This window comes from Vicugna pacos, chromosome 32 (genome assembly GCF_048564905.1).
Source record: "Vicugna pacos chromosome 32, VicPac4, whole genome shotgun sequence".
Taxonomy (NCBI): Eukaryota; Metazoa; Chordata; class Mammalia; order Artiodactyla; family Camelidae; genus Vicugna; species Vicugna pacos.
Window position 1 is genome coordinate 3645849 of NC_133018.1, and position 9651 is coordinate 3655499.

Below are 9651 nucleotides of genomic sequence, written 5' to 3' on the forward strand. Positions count from 1 at the left end.
CCCAGACGGACCTCTGTGCAGCTCACTTGCAGGACACATCCAAAAAGCACATCAACGATTTTATAAATTGAACTGATGCAGAAAGAACAGTGTTCTCACAAAGCTGGTGTAATTAATCACCTGGACTCAGCTGTGCAGACACTGGGGTTAAACAAAACTATCAAGATGGGATTACCCCAGACCCAAGACTCCATCACAGAGTACTGGAAAAGGGGACAGAAGCCAGACACAAAGGGCCATGTGGGATATGACTGCCGTTATGTGAAAAATCTAGAATAGGTTGGAAGCACGTGAATGGTTTGGAGGATGGAGGGACCAGGGGAAGGGGACTGACGGGCGATGGATGAAGTCTTTGCATAACGAGGATGAAAAATACTCTGGAAGGTAGAGTCTTCATGGATGTTCAAACGTGTGAACATATGAAAACCCATTGATTTATTTACCCCAAACTGATGTATGTTGTGGATTCTTTAGTGTATTTATGAAGAAATAGGAAGGCTTGGATGCTGGAAGGTAGAAGTTGTTCCCCAGTGATTTTGAAAATTAACATTCTGTGTGGCTGTGTGTGCGCTGAACACGCGTGCCAATGGATGTGCATCTAGACACATATATGCAGAGTCAGAGAGGAGAGGGGATATCCGAAAAGCACCTGTGGCAAAGCATTCCAAACTGGTGCATCTGGGAAAGGTTCTGCAGGGGTTCTTCATGAAACCTCTCCAGTTTGGTTTAAACGTGTAATTATTTCCAAAACACACACATGAAAAACAAATGAAACTCTGAATTCAGGATAGAAGAGCAGAGTGAGCTCAGGGCAGGTTTTGGTCTCACTTCCCCATGACCGTGGACCACTGTGCACATTGTTGCTGCTTCTATATGAGGCACAGTAATAATCAGCCTCGTCCTCAGACTGGAGCCCAGAGATGCTCAGGGAGGCCGTGTTGCCTGACTTGGAGCCAGAGAAGCGATCAGGGATCCCTGAGGCTCGTTTATTGACCTCATATATCAGGAGTTTGGGGGCCGTTCCTGGGAGCTGTTGATACCAGGAGACAGAGTTATAGCCCCCAATGTCACTGCTGGTTCCAGCGCAGGAGATGGTGAGCGTCTTTCCCAGAGTTCCGGTCACGGAGGGAGGCTGAGTCAGGGCAGACTGGGCCCAGGACCCTGAAAAGAGCAAAATCACACTGGTCAGTTTACGGCTGAGCCACAGGTCACCCTGTGGACAGAGACAGAAAGGGTTAGCCAGAAGTCCCCGTGTCCTTTCCCTGGAGCCTCACCTGTGCCCTGAGTGAGGAGGGTGACAAGGAGCAGAGCCCAGGCCATGGTGGAGATGCCCCAGAGCGCTGACTTCTGAGACCCCAACTCTGGTCCTGGTCCCCCAGACCTCTCTTATCCCCTCCCCCTGCTGCAGAGGAGGGCGGGGCCTCCATGCAAATCTGCTCCTGCCCCTGCTTCCCCCACCCCCTGACCTGGACTTGATTCTAGACACTTCTCTATCCCTGGACACAGAGCCAATCTAGGAGAATTAACACTGTTATGTTTTTCTTACTCAGTACTCACTAACCATTACAGAGCCATGGAAATTGAGCCATCATTGGATGTCCCTGTCGTCCTGTGCCAAAATCAAGATATCACTTGCTAATAATCACAAAATTTATTTTCTATGTTGTGTGTCGAAACTGGGGACAGGGTCAAAGTACTGGAGTTACTTAGAGATTCAATTTCTTCTCATTCTCACATCAAAGGAGAGCTGGGGTGTCCACCCCTCGCCCATCCTAACTCCTCAGCAGGATGGTCCCCTTTTCCCTGTGGTCCCTGATTCTGGGGTGCTCTGAGTAGAGGCTCAGGGACACTTATTGATGTTTCTATTGAAGGGCTCATGAAGCAGAAGCGATGGGGATCTTGCACCCCAGGCTCTCCCTGAGGGGGCTCAGAAGGCAGCCGCTGTGGGACTTGACCCAGGGCAGGCAAGCCACAGGAGAACCTTCCCTAAACCCAGGTCCTCGCTGCCCCCTGGTGGCCGCAGATGGGGCCAACGTTGTCCAAGGAGGCAGCGTAAGGGGATTGAAACCCCAGGTCTGATCAGTCACTTCTCCTTCCTCCCCTCCCAGCTCCACTCATGCTACTGCTTCTTGTCACACAGATCGCATGAGATGGCAAAAGGAGAAACTGTTACCCACAGAGCAGATCCCTGCTTCCTTCCCCGGTTCATGGAGGGGGCCCAGGAGGGATGGCTCGTGTGTGTGTGTGTGTGTGTGTGTGCGCGCTTGTGCTGCTGTGTGCATGTGTGTCTTCTGTGTGTGCATTTACAGAGAGAGAGCACAGCCTGAGATAGAACCTAACCTGACTTGATGGTGAAAGTTGGGGTTTCCTTGTATCTAGATCCTCGTCTCAGGGGCAGGCACACACACAGGATTTGTACAGGGAAGAGCTGCCCAAAGGTTGAGAATAAAATCCTTGGAAAGACCTGCTTGCAAGACAGGCCCTTGGTTTTTGTCTGGGAATTTGATTTCGGGAAGATTCTGATTCTTTTCCCATAAGAATGACCTGCAGAACCTACAGGTTTATGGAAACTTATGGTTTAGACTCATCCACTGACTTCCCCCGAAAGGCCAGAATTTCAGTGGGTGCCAGGCAGAGGATGCCTAGAACACCAGCCCCCTGGGAGGGTAAGAAACTTGAGGGCCTGAGGAGCCTCCCTGGGACACAATTCTTCCCGGATAATCACATGATTTGATGCTGGGGAAGAAGCCCCTCCTTGTGGCTCCCCTGGGACAGGTCTCCTGGAAGCTTCTCCTGGTTTCCTTGGACATTATCTCATCCTCTGCTGCCCTTTGCTGGCTCTGCTGTCTCCTGAAGGAAATCACAGTGACAAGGTTGAATCTCCAGGATCTTAGAAGTCTTTTTAGTGACAAAAACTGTGGCCTGAGGTCTTGGGACCCTGGACACAGGATAACCTGAGTAAACAGACAGGGTCTAAGGCTTCCTGCCTTCTCTTCCCTCTGTCCCAAGGGATAAATGGGACCAGGGCATCGTGGTTTGCACTGAAGTCACCACTCCCGGGTCACTCCAAGGTTTTATTCAGTCTTGAGCACTGAAAACTCTCTGCTGCTCCCCACCATCCACATGATACCCCCAGAACAAGCTCCTGTCCACACTCCAACTTCTGCCCCCCTGACTTTCAGTGTGGGCTCCTGTCCACACCACTCTGGGTTCTCTCAGTGGCTCCTGGATCCAAAGGGGGAAGCCCAGGTGCAGCCCCAGGCGCCCTCCCGGAAGCTGCTGGAGCAAGAAGCACGCTGATCTCACGTGCCCCCTGAGCACCCACTGTTCCCCTCAGGACACCACACGCCTCTCTTGTGGGGTCCCCAGTATTAGGAGGGACTCCTCTGCCAGGCAGCACACGGACTTTTCGTGTTCTGGAGAAAATACCCACATGGTCCAGCTGTTGTTTCTCCAAAACACAGGCTAATGCCCATTGTTTCCTTCTGTATTTTCTCCTTTAAAAAGTTTGCAGTGGGATCATAAGTAATACAAACCACCCGCACGAACGTTCTTCATTTAACACGTTTCACTGTGATTCTTTTTTTTTTATTAACACATTTATTGTGATGTGATTCCTGTAAGGTCAACTACATGCATTTCAGGTGTACAATTTGATGCATTTTGATAGATGCTGACTGTGATTCTTCATTGGATTTTTTTAATGAATTGTACTTGTGTGTTACAAATATAAAGACAGACAGCGAACAGTATGCATAAAATCCAGCAGAGAAATGAGACTTGTGAGTTTTTTTTGTAAGTTAATTTCATCAGGGATTCTTCATCTCTGCTCCAGAGAACGAAACCTAGAGAGGACCGCTGGAGCTCCGCTGTGCAGAACCCAAATTTGCTGTGGACTCTGAGGGATAATCCACTCCATGCACACCCCACAGTTCCCACTGCCAGGTTATGCAGACACCCCAACATCCACCTTCAATCCTGAGCTCCGTCCCCACGTGCAACCCAAATAAAGTTGGGGCATCACATTTGATGGGGACACAAGGGAATGGATGGTTTTCACTTGAATCCTTTTCCTTCTGTTCAAAGTTTTTCTTTTCATTGAGATGCAGAGAATCAAGATGTAATTTATCCTGGAAGCCACATATTTGTTACGATGTGTATTTCCGAATGTATTTCAAAGATTGAATCAAAACTTGTCCAAAATTTTCTGATCATGCTAAGGAGGCAAAACAAGAGTCTCTTAAGCTAGTGTGTATTAAACGTTAGGGACCTGGCGTGGGGACAGGAGAGGGCAGGGCTCGTGGAAGGACACAAGACTGACCGCTGCTTTGATGCTCATGAACAAACACACACATCTGCCCATAAAGAGCCGGACTGATTGTTTAAACTGCAAGCCCGGAATGAGGACATTCAGAGGGATATTTGATGTCACATCTCAGTATAATTTGAAGGCTATGACTTCTCAACATGTGTACAGACATATTGAGGTCATTGTCAATTTAAAAACAAGGCTTTCTAACAAAAATGTAAGGTGAGTTATAAATGCAGATGGAAGTCCCATAGGAAAAGAGAGAGAACAGGAGAGCAGACAGAGGGACAGAACGCCCCGCTGCCCCACAGCCATGGGGGAGGGCACGAAGTAACAGAGCCTATTCCGGGAGAGTAAAAACACTCTGATTCCCGGACCCCAAACCTAGAAGCAGCTATTACTGCAATGAAGGTAAAGTCTAGAAATGAACCTGGTGATGATTCTCAGCAATACACCAGAGCTATGACCCGATAGATTGTAAGAGCAGTGATTCTGGTCCAACAGAAAATGCTGAGATGAAGAAAAATGACTATTCACGTGGAGACTAGCATGGGATGTGGAAAATATGGGGCCTGATTGGCAAGGTTTAAAAATCAGATTTATCAGGAAGATGATGTGGTGAGGCAAAGCAGGCACATGGCAGGCAGGGGGTGAGCCTGATTGGGCGGGAGTGCTTCCAAACATAGAGGGGCCTTCAATGAACCAGCCTGGCTGACACGGGGCTGCACCTTCATGAGAACCAGGAGACACAAGCACAGAAAAGAGCTGCTCCAGGTTGTAGAAGCCAGAAAACACCGGATGCTGAATGTTCTTCTTTTACCTTGTAAGTGTGTGTGGGGGGACCTGTAATGCATCAAATAGATTCCTAGTGCACTTTGTTTTTCATCTCATCAGTTTAAGGAATTCACATAACTTCAATTTTGTGAAAGGTTGCATTAAGAAACTGTCTCCCAGTTTCAAGAAAATGTAAATATTGGACCCAGTACACATGTGCCCACTTATAAATGAATTCTCACCATTGTTAGATTAGCAGGGATTCCACCTAGAACCGGGGATGGGCCCTCACAGGGACGTGTGTCCTGATGTCAAGACGAATGACGGAGACACCTGCCAAGGCAGCCTCCATTCGGAGCCACCTTGCAAGGAGCCCATCGTCTTGGGGAGACTTTCCCCCTGCAGGGCGGTTCCCGGACAGGGCTCACCAGGGGAGGAGAGGGAACTGTGAGAGACCCAGGGTCTGTCCCCGACCCCTGGTTCAGTCTGCTCAGATATAGGACAAAGAGAAGGGAAAATAAACAGGAAAACCACACCCTCTTCTTTGTCCTCCTCCCTCTGCAGGGTCTCCTTTCAGCTCTGATGCTTCAGCAACAGAAGCAGATGTCCAACCAGCAGAGGCAGAGCCACGGGGAACCCGAGGGCTCAGGGCAGATTGTGGTCTCACTTCCCCATGACCGTGGACCACTGTGCACAGTGCTACTAGTTGTATATGAGGCACAGAAATAATCAGCCTCGTCCTCAGACTGGAGCCCAGAGATGCTCAGGGAGGCTGTGTTGCCTGACTTGGAGCCAGAGAAGCGATCAGGGATCCCTGAGGCTCATTTATTGACCTCATATATCAGGAGTTTGGGGGCTGTTCCTGGGAGCTGTTGATACCAGGAGACATAGTTATAGCCCCCAATGTCACTGCTGGTTCCAGTGCAGGAGATGGTGACCGTCTTTCCCAGAGTCCCAGACACCGATGGAGGCTGAGTCAGGGCAGAGTTGGCCCACGACCCTGAAAAGAGCAAAAACACATTCTGGTCATCTCATGCATGGGCCCCAGATCACCCTGAGGATAGAGACAATAAGGATGAGCCAGATATTCCCATGTCCCTTCCCTGGAACCTCACCTGTGCCCTGAGTGAGGAGAGTGAGAAGGAGCAGAGCCCAGGCCATGGTGGAGATGCCCCAGAGTGCTGCCTTCTGAGCCTCCAACCCTTGGCCTGGCCCCCAGACCTCTCTTATCCCCTCCTCCTGCTGCAGAGGTGGGCGTGGCTTCCAAGCAAATCTGTTCCTGCCACTGCTTCCCCCACCCCTCTGACCTGGACTTGATTCTAGACACTTCTCTATCCCTGGACAGCAGACCTTTCTAGTGAATTAACTGGTTCATCATATTTGGAGTCAGGACAGACTGAGTCCATGACAGCGTGTGTCAAATTGATCCAGCCCAGGGATTTCCCACCTTTCCTGGTGAGGGACATTGTGGTTCCTGTGTGAGGAATCCCAGGACATCCCATCGGTGCTAATGGGCAAAGGACAGGACAGAGTCCCTGGTGGCTACAAGACCCCATTGCCCTATTTCCCAGGATTTAAAGGCAGAACTGGGGACCAGCATCACCTCAATTCCTTCTTACCCACTCTTAGGAGGGTTCTCACATCCCTCCATTCTCTGCTTCTGGGGTGTTTTGCAAATACAGATCGAACCGGAGTCCTGGGCCATTTATTAGCACTTTTGAAGATGAATTGTTGGGGCACCAATGCTGTGGGGCTTAAGAGGGGTTCCATGGGAGGCAGCTCTTGTAACTTCATACAGGACAGTAGAAGCAGCAAATACTGTCCCCAAGGCCAGGCCGTTGCTGCCCCCTGCTGGCCTCAAGTGATGCCAATCGTGCAGCAGGGAGGCAGCGGACTCTGGGATGGATATCCCTCTGGTGCCACCCTCCCCTCCTCTCCCTTTTCCGTCCTGCTCTGTACCAGGACCCCTGAGTCACTTGATTCCTCTGTGATCTCATTTCTCTTTGTCCATGAACTCCCTCTGGGATGGGGTGAGTCATCTGCCACACTAGGTGGCCCAGACACTCACCCCAGGACTACCTAGCATGTGCCACCACAGCCCTGGCACCAGGTTATGCCTGTGAGGCAGCTCTTTGTACCAAGTGAATTTTGGGAGCATAGGAGAAGTGACTCCGTGATTAATGGTGGGAAACTTTTGGCATCTGGGATTAGGGAGAAAGGAAGATCTTTGGGGGAAGTGATCATTTTGATTCATCACTATTGCTTGGGTAAGTTTCCATCATTTTTATGCTTCTGATTTTAGACATTGGTTTAGATAATCACATCTGTTATTTGAGAAAACAATTAAGCAGTAAAAGCTCAGAAATTCATCACAAAGGGGACATGGGCCAGCACTGTCCTCTCTTGGGAAATCCTTGGAGGAGCCCCAGGAAACTTCCACATGTCCAGGAACTTCTTCCAAGAAGCAAACCTCTAATATTCACGACGAGCCTCCCTGCCCCCTGTCCCACGTGCAGGTAGCACCAGCAGCAAACACAGGGCTCCCACCTCGGGAGTCCGCTTTCTCATGTAAAACTCTTCTAGATACTTGTGCCTTCACATTAGGACATGACACAGAAATCAGGAACCACAAATGTCACCAACGGGGTGGAAAAAGGACCACTTGCACAAACTATTGTTCATAGCCAATGGATACAAAACAGAGAAATTGGAAATACACAAAAAATGATTCTTAACTACTTCTCTGAGGTCAGATTAAAGCTGATGCTTCTCACAAACACAACTACTTTTTTAAAAAAGGTAAAATATCCCACACAAATCCACGAGAAAAATGAAACCTCCAGGATGCATCACCAACTCTTTCCCGTCCTTCATGCCCCACTTCCAATCAGACAGCCAATCTGGAAACTCTATACTGAAGGCCCCAGTCACTATCCACTCTGCATCATGTGCTCTGACAAGAACCATGGAACCCAAGGGCTCTGCCAGCTTCCTTTGTATTTTCCCCATAAAGTTCATTCAAACAAAACCACTTTCATGTCTTTAAAATACAAGTCATTTCAGCTCATTTCAGTTGTGAATGCACCCTGGATCGAGGTGAGAGAGCAAGCAGCCTTCGGACAGTTGGAGAAGTCAGGTTTATCACACCAGCTGGCCCAGAGGAGTTAACACTGAGAGCTCTGGGCCCTATCTGCAGGTTTACATAGGCTTTTATAGGCTATCACTCTAGACTTTGCAACATTTTGGATCATCAAATGCAAATAAGGTATAACAAAGGTGACTAATCAGTAAGAAGCATTGTAGAAATGGACCAATCATGAGTGAGGGAAATGGACCAATCAGGAGTGAGAGAAATAACCAATCAGGAGGGAGCTAAATGCAAATGAAGTACTACAATCAGGAGTTAGCTTAGGGAACCAATAGAATTTTAGGGGTAAGTTATACTTTCCTGAAAATAAGCCATTTCAGAGGCAAAAGTGAGATAATCAAACTGGGCCAGGGAATTTGATGGTGCTGGCATGAGAGTAGTCGCCCTACCTGGGGGTCCTGGTTGCCTTTTTTATGGGGCTTCCCACCTCAGTCATAAAGTTTCAATGAATCTGTTTTGCCTAATAAATGGAGCTTGTCAGCCGGCCAGTTGCGCTGGAAATGGGGTGGCAGCTCTGAGAACCTGTCCCCTCTAGAGGTGCCAGGGCATGGGGGTCAGAAATGTGAGGACCACGTGCCGGTAGGTGGACATGTGGTACGGCACAGGGAGTCCTGACCTGGCTTGGACCTGCCCGAAAACTCCTGGCCTCATTTTAGTGCCTCTGAGTGTTCCTGCATAACACTTTCTCACAGTCCAGCCAGGTGGCTTCCTTCCTGGGCCTGTGGACACCAGGTCATTCCTGACTCCTGGTGCTCCCATGTAGGGATGCCCTGTTCCATTGTCTCAAACTGCTGAGACACAGTTCAGTTCCACCCCTTTCGTGAAGCCTTCTTTGATCTCTCAGATCACTGTCTTTCTGACTTTCCATCCATCATCATCCATGATCCATCCATTATCCATCATCCCTCCATCATCCATTCAGCATCCATCCATCCATCATCCATCCATCTTCCCTATATCCATACATTGATTATCCATCATCCCCCATCCATCCATCTATCCATTATTCATGATCCTTCCATAATCCGTTTAGCATCCAGCCATCCATCATCCATCTATCCATCCATCATCTACCCATCCTCTGTCTATCTGTCCAAACATGGCTCCCAAGCATCGATCTGCCAGGCACTGTTTCACGTTCTGGGACAGAGTGTGAAGAGCCCCCTCCCTCACACCCACATCTCTCCCTGTAACTTCTCAGGTCAAGGTCACCAAAATCCCCAACCCAGTCAAGTCTGAGGTCCCTTCCCAGTCCACTGTGCTCGCTAATTGTCTCCTCCTCTGATCCACGCTGTGCTCTCTGACAATTGCCCAGGGGTCTTGAGTCCCTATTTCCAGTCCTGACACCTCTTTTTAGCTCTAGTTTTAAACACATTTTGCCTTCTGAACACATCTCTGCAGACACCGCAGACTCAACATT